Genomic DNA, 18,678 nt, shown 5'->3' with positions numbered 1-18,678 from the left:
TTCATTTGAGAAAAAAATATCTCAATTTTTCTCAGTAATCCATTCACCTGTATAATTTCTTTCCCCTGTCCAAAGATAAAGGTATCTATTTCATAAAATGCCAACTAAAGAGTTACTTCTATAACTGTCTATCAATATCTACCTGGTTGAATATGATAACAAGAACAGTTATTTACAAAATAGTTTGTTTCTGAGTTTATGAACTTTGAATGTGAATATTTAACGACCAAATTTTATTGCATGTTATTGTGCAGGAATTTTCTTCAAAATAAAACAGATAGGGATGATTTAAGGGGAGATAAAACTGTCTATCCTCAGGGAAGTTCATCAAGTTCAAGATGTAAATAACTCAAAGGCTGCAGAAAGTACCTGAAACTGATCAGATTTGCTGGGTCTCTCCTTGCCTTGATTCTTGGAAGAAGCAGTGGAGAACAGATCAGCACCCTAAAAGAAACAGAGGTCAGTGAAACTACCTGGAAGAGTCTCAGCCACCTAAGCTCCTGAAAGAGACACTCTTCAACTTGTGGACCTTCCTAACAGGTTCATAATGCTCTCCAGGATTTGAGCTGTAATGTGCTATCACTCGTGTTCACGTGGTCTTTGCTGATGCAGCTGTCTTTAAGTCATTTCTGAGGTTGCAAGTAACCCCTCAATCATATTCTTACATTTACTCAAAAAAAAGTAATTGTCTTACCAAATAGATTTGGGGGGGGGGTATCCTGACTTTAGCCTGTCATTATTTCTCTATCTAGGGTTAATAGGCTTTTGGTCACATCGCTGCAGGAATAGTGTCATATTACAGATATCAAAGTAAGCATAATTCTAGAAGTCTTCCAAACAGGAAGACTTATATCAACAAATATTATTGGGTACATTTGAATCAGCAGAGTGATTATGAACATTTCACTAATTTCAATGTTTAGAATACTTAGTTTGTTTGTGACTCAAATTTGCAAAAAGAAACTATTATAATTCAAAAAAATAATTTTTATATTCAGGAATTTTAGTTGTAGATAGTTCTCTCATGATTTGTGTGTGTGCTTATGTCAAAAAATAAATAAATAAAAGTGAATGAGTTTAACTGATCTTACCAGTTTATCCTCCTCTATTATTTAGCTCTCTGGAGATAAATTAATATAAATAATGTTCAATAATTGAGGGACACATTTTTTCTTGGTTTAGAAGTAGCAATATGAAAATGAGTATCTGTTTAGGACAGTATCCAGGCACATAGAATTAAAGGTTGTTGAAACAGCCAAATTTTCTACTTTAGACAGTGGAAGACTAAAAGAACAAAACACAGTCACATCTATAGTTTACTCAGTAGTTGGAGGCAACCAAGCAACAAATTCATGTAATTTTACTTTATGTGTTTGGCTGATGTTTACTGCTATTTTGATGAAATTTCATTTGGAATGAAAAGAAACCAATAACAAAAGCATTAATTGGATAACTACTAATTATTGTGAGCAATGAAAATTACATTGTTGCCTCTTAACTTTGTAAGATCTGTGACATCAAATTATCCTAAAGAGCATATGTAAATGTGAGATTTTCTACCAAGTCACTTTCCAACTGCTCAAAGTTTTTAAACAATCTTTGTCTGCTAATTATCTAATTAACTGGGAAAGACAGTCCAATTATAATCCTGAAGTTCACTGTGGATATATAATTATTTTTGTAATCATTAACTTGCCTTAATCACCTTTAACACTAGTCTTATAGGTCCTCAACTAATGAGTTTTACCAGCTAATTACCGAATATAGAAAAATTTGATTTTCATTAAGATCTTATAAGATCTATTGTCTTCTGGGTTGGAATGTGAAGACATTGTGTGCATGACACTAAATAAAGTTCACTGAAGGTCAACTTTTGTGAAACTCAGAAATTCTAAAAGACAATTGATTTATAGGCACATAGATGGGTGCACATAAATCGACTGCCATTAATCTGTGTTATAATCTTTGGGTTTTTGTCTATATGTAAACAGTCCTTTCATGTGAGTTAATTAAGTTTTGAATGGTCAATTTCACATTTTCTAAATAATTAAGTTTAAAAAAGCTATGTCATTGAAGATAACACAATGATTTTGGAAAAAATGTCTTATATGGAAGTAGTTTAATTTAATTTTTTTAATCTTATTTTAAAAATTTTATTTAAATAATTTTTATAAAATTGTTCTCTATTTTTTCATTTTAATGTCAATGCAGAATGTTTTCAGCATCAATATGCAGACACTTCTATTTTTTTTTTTTCTGTGATACTCTACTCACTTTGAAAAGTCACAATCTGAAAGTCATTTAGTTTGGCAAATTAGGTTCATTATGAATGCTGGAACCGAGTTCAGTAGATATTTGCTCCCTTTAGATCATTATTTGGATGTAATACACAGTTTTGGTCCCCAAAGATGAAACAAAATATTTACATATTTATGAAAATAAGTACTCTCATATAACTGAAATTATGCACATGAATACCCAATGGCAAATACAACTATAATTTATATTTATAACTTTAGAAACATTGCCATCTGTCTTACAAACAGCAAGAGACTGGTCTAAAGTATCTGTGATTCATGTATATTAAATTTTATTACTTACAAATTATATAATAAGTCATGTAAATTTTCAAAATAATTAGAGATTTAAAAATATGTGTTCTCTTCATTTTCTTTACTTGAAATAATAAGACAATATTGGGAAAAATTGAAAAATGATGAATATGCCATCATCAAGGAATATTAAGTCAAAACACTTAAAAATCAATGCAAATAAGGACCAGCTATTTTCTAATAGCAACCGTGTGATATGTTTATCTTCTTTGAGAATTCAAAATAAAAATAAAATTTTTATTCAAAATAAACTAAAAAATTATTCAAAATTTTGTTCAATGTTTTCAGAATCTATGAGAGTACAAAACTGTGATTCTTGTATTTCAGTTATAATAACTTAAAAAAAACAACAAAATAGCATTGCTGAATAAATAAAGACTGTTTTATTGAAAAGAATGTAGTCATTTTGCTAACAGATTAAATGCAAAAACATCATTCAGGGCTTGTTAAAATATGATCAGGAACATGAATTAATCTAAGTACACAAAAATTGGGGTAACTCATAAAAATATGTGATATATGAACAGTCATCTTTTTGTTCTGAATAATAAGTTCCATTTAAAACAGAAAAAAATAATATGTTGAAAGATAGTAAAAATACCTATCTACTTAGATATAAGTATTTATAATCATCCTTTAGTAATTGTTTTAAGGCCTGAAAATATTTACCAATCATTAGTGATAAATATATAACAACTCAAATACACAAATTCAATTTCATGGAATGGTTGTAAGAACATGGTACATATGAAGACAACATGTTGCATTGCTCAGCTATCTAATGCATTACAATAAAATATTGTACATTCTAAAAGACTAGTATATTGCTGGACCTCACAGGCAAAGTTAGTAATATATATTGAGGTAACTGAATACTTGTGTCTATTATACCCTTGTGTGTTCATCCTGTTTTGTTGTAACCTGCCTTTAAGAAGGCTGTATAAAACACAACTTTACTTTCACTGCATTTTTCCATGCAATCAACTTTCACAACCCAAGCTAATGGACAACTGTAATTTCAACTTATGTACTCTTTATTGCCCCAACTCATGAGTAATGCATGTTTGTAATGATAATCATTTGCTGAAAATGTAAAATATATGCTGAGAGCAGTCTTATAAATGGAATATTCAGCCTAAATTTTGAACATAATATATGAGTACTACTTGATAAATAATCTGGACTACCACTTGTTATCTAGGTCATTTGGAATTAGTGCCTTAAACACTTGTAAAACTCTGTTAAAGATTTCTGTATCTTATCTCTCATTCCTTCCCTATGTTGTCCTTTCGGTGCTGTTCAAGAAACATGAGAGAAGATCCTTTTCTTAAGGGCAGACCCACAGACACAGATGCAAACTCACAGCTCGGTACTCTGTCAGTCCCAGTTTTATACTTAAGCAAGAGAATACAAGACATAGGGAGAGTGAAGTAAAGAATTCAAATCTGTTGACTCCCCTGGTTAAAGGAGTAAAAGGGGAAGGACTTTGTTTTCTATCCTTAATATGACACTGACATATTAATTGGTGACTCTGAATTTATATTAATGTGTTCAAACTGACCACAATTGAATCTACCATCCTCCTATCTAGAGACAATATTTGCAGTTATCTACTATGATGGTTTTTACGGATTGTCAACTTCACCAGATCTCAGATTGCTTTGGAGATTAATCTCTCGAGATAATATGTGAAAAAACATTCTAGATTAGGTTAATCCAGGTAGGAGGACACACACTAACTGCCAGACTGAATACAATGGAGCAAGAGAAGGAGCTGAGTACCAGAATGCTTTCTTCTCCTCCTTGAAAATCAATATGACAAGCAGACTCATACTTGTTCTGCTGAGAGAGACTTTAATATAAGCGTGTCCTTAAACTATGCAACAAAATGAAGCCTTTATCCATCTGGTTGCTTTTGCTAGAACTTTTATCACAACAATGAAAAACATAACTAAAAACATTATTTCATTCAAAAAAATCTAAGAATAATTATTTTAAAAATATTTATTCTGTCTTTTGCATATCCTATTTTAACTTAAATATCCTTGTGTCACAGATAATTTTCAGTAGTTTCAAAATATTAGTTTGCATGGTTATTAAAAATTAATTTATCATTTTTGATTTGTAGTTGATGTTTTTATGCTAGGTGTTTTTTCTACTATAAAAACTATATCATTAAATATTCTTATATCTAGATTATATTATTAAGTTCAGCTTTATGGATGACTGCTGTGGGATGTTCTGTATGCTGTGAATGTCTTGCTCTGATTGATTGATAAATAAAAAGCTGATTAGCCAGTAGCCAGGCAGGAAGTATAGGTGGGATAAACAGACCAGGAGAATTCTAGGAAGAGGAAGGCTGAGTCAGGAGACTCCAGCCCACCATCCAGGGAGTAGCATGTAATAGCATACAGGTAAAGCCATGGAACATGTGGCAACGTATAGATTAACAGAAATGGGCTGAGTTTACGTGTAAAAGCTTGTCAGCAGTAAGCTTGAGCTAATAGTTGAGCAGTTTTAATTAGCCCCTGTGTGTTCACTTGGATCTGAGCAGCTGTGGACCAGGTGGGAAGCAGGAAAACTTTCAGCTACATATGACTGACCCAAAAATACAATAGACTGTTCTGACTCTTCTTCATCTCTTTTTCTGCCAATTTTTCACTGTTTATTAATCTTACTTTTTGCTCTTTAGCATTAGCACGTCTTAATTACTTCATAAGTTCCTAGATGCTTATGTTTTAAATATAACCTTCAACTTAACTCCATGAAGAGTCTGAATTTGGGATAAGTTAACATCTTTGTTAGAAGAATCTATTCCTTCCTTACATGAAGCCATGGATTTAATCCTGAGCCTAAGTGAAAAACAGAAGTCCAATTTATTTTCTCATACCTGTAGCTGGAGTTTTCCTGCCTTGCCCACAGTCAGGACAAATCTTTGTCACCCTCCAGTCCCACAGCTGCTCAGACCCAACCAAGTAAACACAGAGACTTATATTGCTTACAAACTGTATGGCCATGGCAGGCTTCTTACTATCTGTTCTTATAGCTTAAATTAATCCATTTCCATAAATCTATACCTTGCCATGTAGCTCATGGCTTACAGGCATCTTCACATGCTGCTTGTCCTGGTGGTGGCTGGCAGTGACTCCTTCTGCCTTCCTGTTCTTTCTTTTCTCCTCTCTGTTAGTCCCACCTATACTTCCTGCCTAGCCACTGGCCACTCAGTATTTTATTTATCGACCAAACAGAACAACTTGACATACAGAACATCCTACAGCACATACCTGTTATTGAATTCCAACTTATGCCTAAGTAATAAAGCATAATGGAGTACAGACAATGATAGAATCTCATCATTGTGAATCACTGGTTGGTAGTATGCAATGTTCAAGGTGTAAAGTGTTTAATCAACTGAGTTTGGGGTGTTTTTTATACTATATTTTTATGGGTGTGAATGAATACACATTTATAGGTAATATATTCTTTGTAGGTATTCTGACAAGTACGATAAATTATATTGGAATTCTTAATACATGAAAGAACAAACTGGCATAACTGAAGTAAATTGATGTTTTCTATAGAGCTGATGTATACAATTACTATATTATAATTAGTGTCTGTCACAAAATTGTTGATCAACTTTTTTAAATATTGACAATTTAAGTTAAGGATTTGTGAGTTCTTTGAATAATATATTTCTCCTCATATTAAATGCGATACACAGACATATTTTACATGTGATAACATACGAAATAAAATATTTGGACAAAATTACTGAACTTATTTCTGGGATATTTATATAGGCATCTCCAGTTTCTTTTACTTAATTTATTATCTTATGTCCATGTTGTACAAATATGTTCATTTATCTTTAATTACATGTTAATATTAACCTGTAATAATTCTTTCACAAACTAATATTTTTAATATACTTATCACTTCAAAATGAACCTGGTCCTTACAAACATGACATGTTATAGTTAATTTCAGCTAACTGAGGAACAACAGAGAATTTCTACAGTGGCCATAGAGCTTTAACATAGACAAAATATTGACTTGTTATAACTTTAAGTATCTAGCTCTAAGTTATCTCCATGACTTGTTGAAAACTTGTAGGATGTTGTACGTGAAAATAGCAAGGCATAACAGCAAGTCATTAGATACTAATTTTTACATTAATTAACAACATGTAAAGCTAATTCTTTAAAATTCTGTGCTAACACGTTTTCACTTCTGTGTGAATTATGGGACTGCTAGTTGACATCCAATCTGAACATTTGAACTTGATTTTTCATTTAATATGGTGACTATTAAAAGATAAGAAATACCAAAGGTGTGTGCAGAAATGTAATAAATGTATTTTCTGTAAGCAGTGGATTTAAATATTAAGACCTTGTAGGACAGAACTAAGAGCATCACTACAAAGGAAATGATAGATACTTCACCAAGTGGATCAACGAAACTTTCAACAAACTTATAAGATACAAATTTATATAAGTAGGAAATTGAATAAAACTTATAATTATTTAATAATAAAGTAATGTGAAGCAGCTTATTAAAAGTAAATGAAACAATGAATTCTGATCCTTTAATGTAATAAACCCAATTCAAAGTAAGTAATTCCTCATACTCATTACAGGTTTTTTTTTTCTACATCTTTTCTCCACATTTGCAAATTTTTATAACTGAATTCAATTAAATTATCCTTTTAAATTTTACTTCCTTTTAGTTTTAATTAATATACTCTGAGTGCTCTGAATGTCTTCAGATGCAGAGATTCTCATAATCTTTTTAATGATAGCATCTATTCATAGCTGGTCCTAATAAGTTTTCTACTTCATAAATATCAAAATGAATTTGTGTTCTATATTCTGAGTCATATACAGTTTAAAAATGCAAGAATGTCTTTGGAAACTAAATAAGCTAGAACATTATAAAATAGAAACACTCCCAAGTAAAAAGGCCATTACGTTTTATGGTTTAGTTGTTTTCCCCAACAAAATTTAGTCAGATTTCCCCTGAGCGTTTGCTAGATATATAAATGTAAAGATGCCATTCACCCTGGTGAGTCAGAATTGATGAAAATAGAACTTGAATATGCTGATAAATCTAACTGGAGTCCTTCCCTCTGGAATTTAATAGACTAAGTTATAAGAAGCAGGCAAAGGAGAAAGAAGCAAGATATGAACAATATTTTCCAATTGTCTGAATTCATTTGAAATATATGAAAATTCATTATTAATTCCCTTGTAATATATTTTTAGTTGATAATGACAACCTATACTTAGTAAAGAGAGGAAGGTACTATATAAAGACACATGTATCACTTGTAGAGGAAAGGATTGAAATTAAAGTAATTGAGTAATTATTAGAGTGAACCTATCCCTGTTTTCAATCGCCTCAAATACATTGACATTTTCAGATGAATTTGCTGCTTAGTTATATATTAAAAATAGCAATTAACATCTTGCTAGGGATCAAAATTGTAGACTAGAGCTGGGGCTGTGATTCTGCTAGAAAGTATGTGTTTAACATTCTGGAGCACCTGTGTTCATCCATCATTCCCTGCATGCACAGACTGACACAATGGTCAGAAAACAGGGGATACAGACATAGGATTGACATATGTGCTTGTTGTGGGTATTTGGATGAGAAGTTACCACACAGGCTCAAGGGTTTGATCACATGGACCCCTAATTGTGACATTGATTGGGGGGGGCGGTGGTTATGGAAGTTCTGGAGGTACCATCTTACTGAAGAGGTACATCCCTGGAGGCAGGTTTTTCAGAGTTTACATCTTCATTCCACTACTCTGTCTCCCCTTTACTTGTTGTGCTGGAAGCTGAGATGTGATCTCTATGATTCTGGCCCCTCTGAGATGCCTCCCAACTACTATTTTTGGGCTGTTCCTCTTGAACCTTTAGGCAAAATAAACTCTTCCCTCTATAAGGATTAGGTATAAGCATTTGTACATTCTGAGACACTATTTACCAAAACAAAGAATATAAAATATAAAACAGTAAGAAAAAAAGAATATATATGGATAATGGAATTCAAAAATGTCAAACTAGAAAGACATGAGACCAAGTGAAATATATGCTACCATTTCTTAATTATTCTTTTCTTCCTGACAACTGATATAATGTATTTACTTATATCAATTGAGATCTCAATCTTTTCTATGGATTGAATGTGTTCATCAAAGCTCAAAGGTTGTAAAGAGATTTTACAATGTAACAGTGTTGAAGAATGGAACACAGAGATGAATGATTCTACAAATTGTCAGAAAGGGTTCTTATTGTGAGTGTGGGTTTGCTATGCTTTATTTGGTCCTGCTGTATCTTTTTCAATGTCTCCCCTTTTTGAGCCTGAGGGTTATCATTACTTTTACTCCCATTTCTCTGTTCTGTGACATATTCTTCCAAGAAATGAGAGAGCATAAAACTTTCACAAGACTTTATAGCCTCTATAAGGTATTTCTCTTTGTAGATTTCCCTTCCTAAGACTTTGCTTACAGTATTAAAAAAGACTGTACTGTCCACATCAAATATAAGTTGAAGATATCCATCAATTCCAGGGGTGAGTCTTTTAATCCAGTGATCTGTATGAAATGATGCTCAACCCATTTTTTCTTGAAATATAGGATAATCAGACTACAACCAACAGCTCCAGAGAAGATAGGTAACAAGGAGGACCCTAAGAAGGACACATGGATCACCCTGGGAAGGGGAAATATACGAAATCTCTGGAGTAAACTGAGGGCGAGGGGGCCAATAGAGGGAAGGGGAGGAGGATGAAAACATGAGGGAACAGGATAGTCTAGCTGGGGAAGAGATGGAGTGGGAGAGCAATGAAAGAGGTGTCTTGATACAGGGAGACAATATGGGGTAAGGCAGAGACCTGATGTTAGGGAAATTGTCAGGAATCCACAAGAATGACCCCTGCTTAGACTATTAGCAATAGTGAAGAGGGTGCCTGAACTGGCCTACCCAAATAATCAGATTGGTGAATACCCTAATTATCGTCATAGAGCTTTCATCCAGTAACTGATGGAAGCAGATGCAGAGATCCACAGCCAAGCACCAGGCCAAGCTCTAGAAGTCCAGTAGAAGAGAGAGAAGAGGGATTTTATGAGCAAGGGCATCAAGATCATGGTGGGGGAAACCTACAGACATAACAGAACCAAGCTCCTGAGAACTCATAAAATTTAGACTCAAAGCTGTGGAACCTCCTTGGGACCAGAGTAGGCCCTCTGCATACAAGAGACAGTTGTGTAGCTTGGTCTGTTTGAGGGGCATCAGTCAGGGGGATCAGGAGCTATATCCTTGGTGCATGAATTGGCTTTTCAGAGCCCCTTACCTGTGGTGGAACAGCATGCTCAACCTTGATGCTATGGGGAGGGGCTTGGTCCTGCCTCAACTGAATGTACCAGGCTTTGCTGACTTCCTAACTGAGGCCTTGCCCTTTCTGAGGAGGGGACAGGGGGTGGATCTGAGAGAAGGCTGTGGGGGAAGCAGGAGAGGAGGAGTAAGAGGGAGATCTGTGCTTGGTATGTAAAATGAATAAAAAATTTCTTTAAAAAAATCAACATTTCTTTTATTTGAGTCATAGTGCTTGTATTAAATTATATTTAAGAATTCATCATAGTGTACCAGCATAATACTATATAATTTTTACCTATTTATAATTTAATCACCTTTCTACTACAGAATTTATGTGTCCTTTTTCAATAATAGAGTTTATGTTATTCAAGTCCTAGTAGGTAACCACATAGCCTAATAAATCAATGGCATCATTGATATTGAGAAGATGGTTCAGCTGTTAGAATGTGTAGTACTTTTGCAAAAACTTGGGAGTTCTTTTTAGAGCTCCCACATAGGGAGGCTCACAATTGCCCATGACTCCAACTGCAGGGGATCTAACCCTTTACCTTCTGACCTTCATATGTAATTGCACTTTTGCACATACCCATCCACACATATAGACACATAATTAGGTAGAAAATAAAATGTCATTTGTGATTACACATTACTAGAAAATGATTTTTATAAAACACATATGAACTTGATGAATATTTAACATTTACACCTTCATTGAATGACTACATTTTACTTCACTGAATAACAAACAGTACCATGGGAAAGAAAATATAAGTTATTGTAGTGTACCTTTGTCAGTTCTGCATAAGGATACAATCTTTAAAAATACCAAATGAGTAAATATGTGCATACTTCTAGCATTAATAAGCAATTCATTTCATGCTGAAATATTTTTTTCTTATAAGTGAGTTTATTATGCAGCAACAAAACAAAAGTGGGTAACATCACAGCAATTCTAAAGAAACTACAAACAAGTATGTGAAGGTCAAGATGTGAAGAAATAATATACAAAGTTACCAGGATTTAGAGGAAACGTTTTAGTCTAGAAATATGTAAAGATTTACTGAGATAAGAGAAGCCTGCATTTAAAAATATCTTTCATCTTTATATATCCTTGTAAAATTTGTGAATTCTAAGTAATAAAAAAAGAAAACCTCTTAAGCTTTGTGACATAGATGTTACTTAGAAAATAAAAGATTCAAATATATTAAACTTCTCATTTCTAACACCAGAAGCCAGAATAAATGAAAAGTTTCCTGCAAGTGAAAGTCATATATCAAGTTAAGATAGGTTATCTTCACACATGTTTCACCTTCTCAAGGTGGAAGGATGTTTTTAATAGACTTTCATGAATGTAAAGTATATATACAAATGTACCTCACCTGCAGAAAATACTTTGTAGAAGACTTTTTAAACATAACTATCTGTTAATATAAAAAATTTTCATCTATCATGGTATCTCCCTCCCTGCCCTCCCACTCTGGCCCTGTTCCAGCTCGACCCTCCCATTTCCCTGTGTTCTCATCCCCCACTCCTTGACCTCTGCCACACACACCCCCATCACCCAGTCTGCTCATGTAGATCTCATCCACTTCTCCTTCGCTGGCTCATCCGTGTGTCCCTCCCAGGGTCTTTCCCTGTTAGCTAGCCTCTCTGGAGCTGTGGGTTGCATTCTGACCATCCCTTCCCTCATATCTAGTATCCACTTATGAATGAGTACATACTATATTTGTCCTTCTGAGTCTGTGTTACCTTAGTCGGGATGATATTGTCTAGTTCCATCCATTTGCCTACAAATTTCATGGTATCATTGTTTTTTATTGCTGAGTAGTACTCCATTGTGTATATGTGCCACATTATCTTTATCCATTCTTCAGTTCAGGGGCATCTTGGTTGTTTCCAGGTTCTTGCTATTATAAATAATGCTGATATGAGCATAGTTGAGCCTGTGTCCTTGTGGTAAGATTGAACATTCTTTGGGTATATGCCCAAGAGTGGTATAGGCAGGGAACGTCGAGATCATGATGGGAAGATGCGCAGAGATGACTGACCACACTAGTGGAAGCCCATGACTTATAAACTACTGACTGTGGAACCCCACGGAACTGGACTGGGCCCTCTGGACATGGAAGACAGTTGTTTGGCTTGAACTGTTTGGGAGGCATCCTGGCAGGGGGATCAGGATCTGTCCCTGGTGCATGGGCAGGCTTCTGGGAACCTGGTGCCTGTGGTGTGATACCTTGCACAGCCTTGGTACAGTGGGGAGGGTCTTAGACATTTCTAGGTTCAGTGTGCAGGGCTCTGCTGACTCCCCATGGGAGACCTTGATTTGGGGGATGTAGGGATGTGGGGTGGCTAGGGAGGGAGGGATGGTGGTGGGAGGAGGTAAAATAATGGGGGGTGATTGTTTATGGTATGTACAGACAGACATGTTTGAAAATTGAATGATAGCAAATTTGGAGTGGCATTTGCCATATAAATAAAAAATTAACACACACAAAAATAAATTTAGAAGAATAGTACAGGATTTTAGGAACCCTCTAACATATACAAATTGTAAACAACAGAATCTGAAAAAAATCAATAATGTATTTGAAAGAATCATCAATTTCATGTGAAAATGGATCTTCTTTTCCTTGGTTGTTCACAATGACTCATTCCTTCTTCCAGGTACATTAGAAACTTTTATTTCTCTCTGTCTATTTTGTAGCTTAAAATTCTTTAAATCTTAGAACTAGATATTTCTTTTGTTAATACATAAGAGAGATAAGGAACAAAGGATCTAGTATAAGATGCAGAGATTGAATACATACTTTAAATAGAGCACAGTGTATATTATTTGTTAAAAATATTTCATTTCTTGATATCATTGTTTTTTACTGCTGAGTAGTATTCCATTGTGTATATGTGCCACATTTTCTTAATCCATTCTTCAGTTGATGGGCATCTAGGTTGTCTCCAGGTTCTTGCTATTATGAATAGTGCTGATATGAACATAGTTGAACATGTGTCCTTGTGGTAAGATTGAGCATTCCTTGGGTATATGACCAAGAGTGGTATAACTAGGTCTTGAGGAAGACTTATTCCCAGTTTTCTAAGAAATCATCATACTGATTTCCAGAGTGGCTGTACAAGTTCACATTCCCACCAACAGTGGAGGAGTGTTCCCCTTTCTCCACATCCTCTCCAACATAAGATGTCTTCAGTGTTTTTGATCTTAGCCATTCTGACAGGCATAAGGTGGTAAGTCAGAGTTGTTTTGATTTGCATTTCCCAGATGACTAAAGATGTTGAGCATTTCTCTAAATGTCTTTCAGCCATTTGAAATTCTTCTGTTGGGAATTCTCTGTTAAGTTCTATAGCCCATTTTGTAATGGGATTGTTCAGTATTTTGAAGTCTAGTTTTTTGAGTTCTTTATACATTTTGGATATCAGCTTTCTGTCAGATATGAGGGTAGTGAAGATCTTTTCCCATTCTGTAGGTTGTCGTTTGGTCTTATTGACTGTGTCCTTTCCTCTACAAAAGCTTCTTAGTTTCAGGAGGTCCCATTAATTAATTGTTGCTCTCAGTGTCTGTACTAATGGTATTATATTTAGGAAGTGATCTCCTGTGTCAATGCGTTCAAGATTACTTCCTACTTTGTCTTCTATCAAGTTCAGTGTAACTAGATTCATGTTGAGGTCTTTGATCCACTTGTACTTGAGTTTTGTGCATGGTGACAGATATGGATCTATTTGCAATCTTCTGCATATTGACATCCAGTTATGCCAGTACCATTTGTTGAAGATGCTTTCTTTTTTCCATGGTACTTTTTTGGTTTCTTTGTCAAAAATCACATGTTCATAGGTGTGTGGATTAATGTCAGGGTCTTCAAATCGATTCCATTGGTCCACATATTGGTTTTTATACCAGTACCAAGTTGTCTTGGATGGAAATAGAAAAAATCGTCCTGAGTGAGATAACCCAGACCCAGAAGGACAAACATAGTATGTACTGACTCATAAATAGATACCAGATGTGAAGGAAGGGATGACCAGATTATAACCCACAGCTCCAGAGAGGCTAACTAACAGAGAAAGACCCTAGGAGGGACACATGGATGACCCAGCAAATGGGAGGAGTGGATGAGATCTACATGAGTGGACTAGGTGTAGGGGGGTAGCAGAGGATGAGGAGTTGGGAATGAGAACATAGAGAAATGGGATGGTCCGGCTGGAACAGGGACAGAGAATACCCTAACGATAATCATAGAGCCTTTGTCCAGCGACTGATGGAGGCAGATGCAGAGATCCATGGCCAGGCACCAGGCTGAGCACTGGGAATCCAATGAATGAGAGAGAGGAGGGATTCTGAAGGCAGAGAACGTCAGATCATAACAGGAAGACATGCAGAGATGACCAGCCACACTATTGGAGGCCCATGAACTCTAGACAAGTGGCTGTGACACCCCCTCGGGACTGGACTAGGCCTTCTGGATACAGAAGACGGTTGTTTGGCTCGAAGTGTTTGGGGGGCAACCAGGCAGGGCGATCAAGATCCATCCCTGGTGCATGGGCAGGCTTTTGGGAATCCAGTGCCTGTGGTGTGGCACCTAGTGCATCCTTGGTGCAGTGGGAAGGAGCTTGGACCTGCCTAGGCTCAGTGTGCTGGGCTCTGCTGACTCCCCATGGGAAACCTTGATTTGGTAGATGTGGGGATTTGGATTTGGGGTGGCTTGGGAGGGAGGGCTGGGAGATGGGAGGAGTGAGGAGGTGGGATCTGTGGGTGGTATGTAGAGTGAGTAGAAATTTTCTTAATAAAGAAAAAAATAAGATTGAAAAAGAAAAAGAAAATATTTCCTTTCAATATAAAGAGCTGGGAAGGTGTCGAGGGCTATGCCTGTGACAAGTAGCCATTTCAATTTAAAAAAGAAAGTTTTGTGAACACGTCTTTAGCGTGTTTGTTTTAATGTTTGGGGGTATTTAGGATATGGATCAGATGATGGAGTTCAGGAGAGGGAGGGTAAGGAGAAGGTGAAGAAGCAGCAACAGCATCTCCCACTTTACCTCTGTTTTCCTTATAACCAAAGATTAAAGATGCAGAATCACAGCTGCCAATTGATTCCACATCTGCTTTCTGTCTGCTGTATCATATGAGGAGAGTTGCTGTAGAATTCTGATTTACTTTGGGGAAGCCCACTTAATTTGTATATCCTTTTAGCAAGAATTTTTCACACATCCACATCAAAGTCAACCCAAAAAGTAATATCATGATAGTCATTTTATTTAAGGCTTATGTGGTCACATATATGTACAAAACAAAAACTCAATGCTAGCTTTGTCTAGATTTTAAAAATCCTGGGTTTTTGTTTTTAAGCAATAATTAAATATTTATATTTGCAAAAACATACATATATTCTTTCCCAAAACAGGCTCTCATAATTTTTCCCTATTTTGGTTGTGATTCAAAATGTGTGTTATGCACCAGAGTTTAATTTTCTTTCTCTTTGTTCATGGGTATGAAGAATTAAGTGAGGATTCACTAACCTAAGAAAAGACTTTGAAAAAAAAATAATAACACTGGAGAAGTCTCTCAACATGTGGGTTTTGGGGAAGAAATCAGGTTTCAAAGCAAATTCTTCAGTAAAAACAACTTTTAGAAAAAGATCACACTGCAATTTTAGTGAAAGACAAAACTACTTCCCACACCTAAACTAAATTCCCTTGTTATGCTCTTCAACTTGGCTTTTAAAGTCCTGTCTATCCGGCAGCTGGGCACAAGCCCACCTTTATCCCTTTCATGGCTCTGACCATAGGTACTGAATGAAAAACAATTTTTTTTGCTAGATCTTTTCCTTTTCCTGCTCTCCATAGCTTTTGTTGTATGTGTTCTCAGAGTTCAGTTCATCCTCTCTCCCAAATACTCTGAACCACATAAATAATTTTTGTTTTACCTCTCATGGGATATGCTAAAGCTACCAAAATCTTTTGTTTCACCCAGCTTTAGGTTTTATTCTTATGTTTTAACGCTCTTTTTTTCCCACCAAGAAACTACAATAAAATAAACACACATTTCAACAGAGTATTAGGAACAAAATATATTTATATTTCAATGTTACAGGCTTTTACTTTTCTTTCACTACAGAGCAAAACACAGTCATCTGAAACTTGCTGAAGGATTGACCAATGAGATAGAGGCTGAGACATGCATTTTTAATCAGGACTTTTCTCTATTTGCACATGTGATCTGTCCTCTTAGCCTGAAAATGTCAACTCTGCTACAAATACTTTCTGGCTAGGGAGATTTAATCTACAATCTTTTATTTTTTCTTTCTTTCTTAAGAAATCAGTCTTACTCACACTACTGCCCAGAATAGAACATAACACAATGTGTAATCAGGCTGATAATAAACTTATGTCAATAATCCTACCTCCGTCCCCTAATAATGGGGTTATTGGTCAGAGACAATATGTCGATATAGTATTTATTGCCTGAAGGAAATTTCTGAGGAATTAGTATTAAGCTATCTTAATTTTATATTATGTGCAAAATATTATAATATCTCTGATGACCCAAACTAAATTATTGAATGTCTTTTTTCAGTCAAGTAAATATGTTATTGTTTGTATTTATAGTATTTCCCGACATTAGTGTAATGTTATATATTCCAAATGCTTTCTTTATTCAATTGTGTTACTACCAGTAAGTTCTGACAAAATATTTGGGGCTTTGATATATTGGAACCCTTTGCAGAAATATATTTATAAAAAATTACCTCTACCTGTCAAATTAAGAGCAATATATATTCTAAGAAATAATGGTAAAATGTCTTGCATATATTAATGAGAAAATATAAAGTTTGTTCTTATATTCTGAGACCCAATTTATTGAACAAAAAATGTTGATCAAAAAAGTTGACGAGAATAGCAAATCTATTTGCAGGGAATGCAAAATTTAACCTTCATCAACATTTTCAATTGCATATAGTTTCATAACTACTTATGCACCTATCTCCTTTGGGTTGAATTTTATCCACAATAAATTGAGAGTGGTGTTATGTCCCTGTTGTCTAAGGATGTGGCCTTCTTGGAAATGAATTATTAACTGATTTATATTCAATCTGTGCTCTCAGACTCACATGTTGAAGGATTGCTTCCCAGCTGTGGGTATACGGAGAAGTGATCGAGATTCAAACATTTTGAATGAAACGAATTAAGCCATTGATTAGTTCATGGCTGGGCAGGACAATTTGAAGGGGTAATGGTGAGAAGGCAGGCTAATCCTTTGAAAGACAATTATCTATTTCATGCTGTTCTTCCCTGTCATTTTCTGATCCCAGAAGTGATGAAGTGAGCAGCTTTGATGATCACATGTCTCCTACCTCACTGTAGTGCAGATATGGTGGGGCCAGTATATCATAGACTGGAACACCAAAAAAAGTTCACCAAAGCATTTTTTTAGTTTAACTTCCTATGCTGGTGTATTCTTTGAGCAATGAATAGAAAGAGGATTAACACAAGAGTTAAACAGTTAAGGGGTTTGGGAATTTAGCTCTGTGGTAGAGCACTTGCCTAGCAATCACAAGGCCCTGGGACAGGTCCTCAGCTCCGGGGCGGGGGGGGGAGAGTTAAACAGTTAAAATAAAATGTAATATCTCATAAAAGTTGAATACCACTGAAAAGAAATTCATTTATCTAGGTAAAAATATGGTGAGTGTCACAAAAGGAAAAGAGAAGTGTAAGAAGTTATAAATCCTCCAGAGGCTACTGGATCTGCATCCTCAGAAGAAAATAACAAAACTATTATCTTGAATCGATGCTCTAGCCACAAAAACCGGGAAGCAAGGACTTTATTTTTAATTTTCAGCCATTTTGTTTACCGTAAATTTCTATATGACAGTTTGTGGAAATAACCACCATCTGTTCTAGTTAATCATTTTCTGTTTATTTACCTGCCATCAGATGTCACCTGTCTCACTTACACCCCTCTGTTTGCTAGTATATTAACCTCGCTTTGATCCAACTGTTGTAAAACAACAAAAGTTGCTTTGGCTCCCTAGACAGTTCCCAGTAGCACACCTGTTGATTCACAAACATTTTTATTTTTCAGAAACGATTTGCCATTTTCACAAACTTGGTTATGAGTACTTGCATATTGTATACGATAGATACATCGTGTTTAAAGTTCTTTGTTTTTGTGGGTGTGCATGGACTGTCATTTTCAGCAGGTGCCTTTTCCTGGACCAGATACTCTGTTCTTCATGACATCCCTGAGATACCAGATGAGCCATTCTCCTCTCATGTAATTCAAATTTTGGTATTCCCTATGGTGGTATTGTGTTCCCCAAAATATTGTGCACTCTAAAAAACTTATCTGGGGTCAGAGACAGAACAGCCACAATATTAAACATAGAGGATAGGCAGTGGTAGCACACACCTTTAATCCTAGCATTCCAGAGGCAGAAATCCATGTGTTCAAGGATACAGCCAAGCATGGTGATTCACGCCTTTAATCCCAGGGAGTGATGGCAGAAAGCAAAAAGGTATATAAGGCATGAAGACCAGAAACTAGAAGCATTTGGCTGGTTAAGTATTTGGCTGGTTAAGCCTTTAGGTTTTGAGCAGCACAGTTCAGCTGAGAGCCATTTAGATATGAGGACACAGAAGCTTCCAGTCTGAGGAAGCAAGATCGGCTGAGTTGGCCAGAT

The sequence above is a fragment of the Peromyscus leucopus genome, chromosome 11 (genome assembly GCF_004664715.2).
Source record: "Peromyscus leucopus breed LL Stock chromosome 11, UCI_PerLeu_2.1, whole genome shotgun sequence".
Lineage (NCBI taxonomy): Eukaryota > Metazoa > Chordata > Mammalia > Rodentia > Cricetidae > Peromyscus > Peromyscus leucopus.
This window is presented reverse-complemented; position numbering follows the sequence as displayed.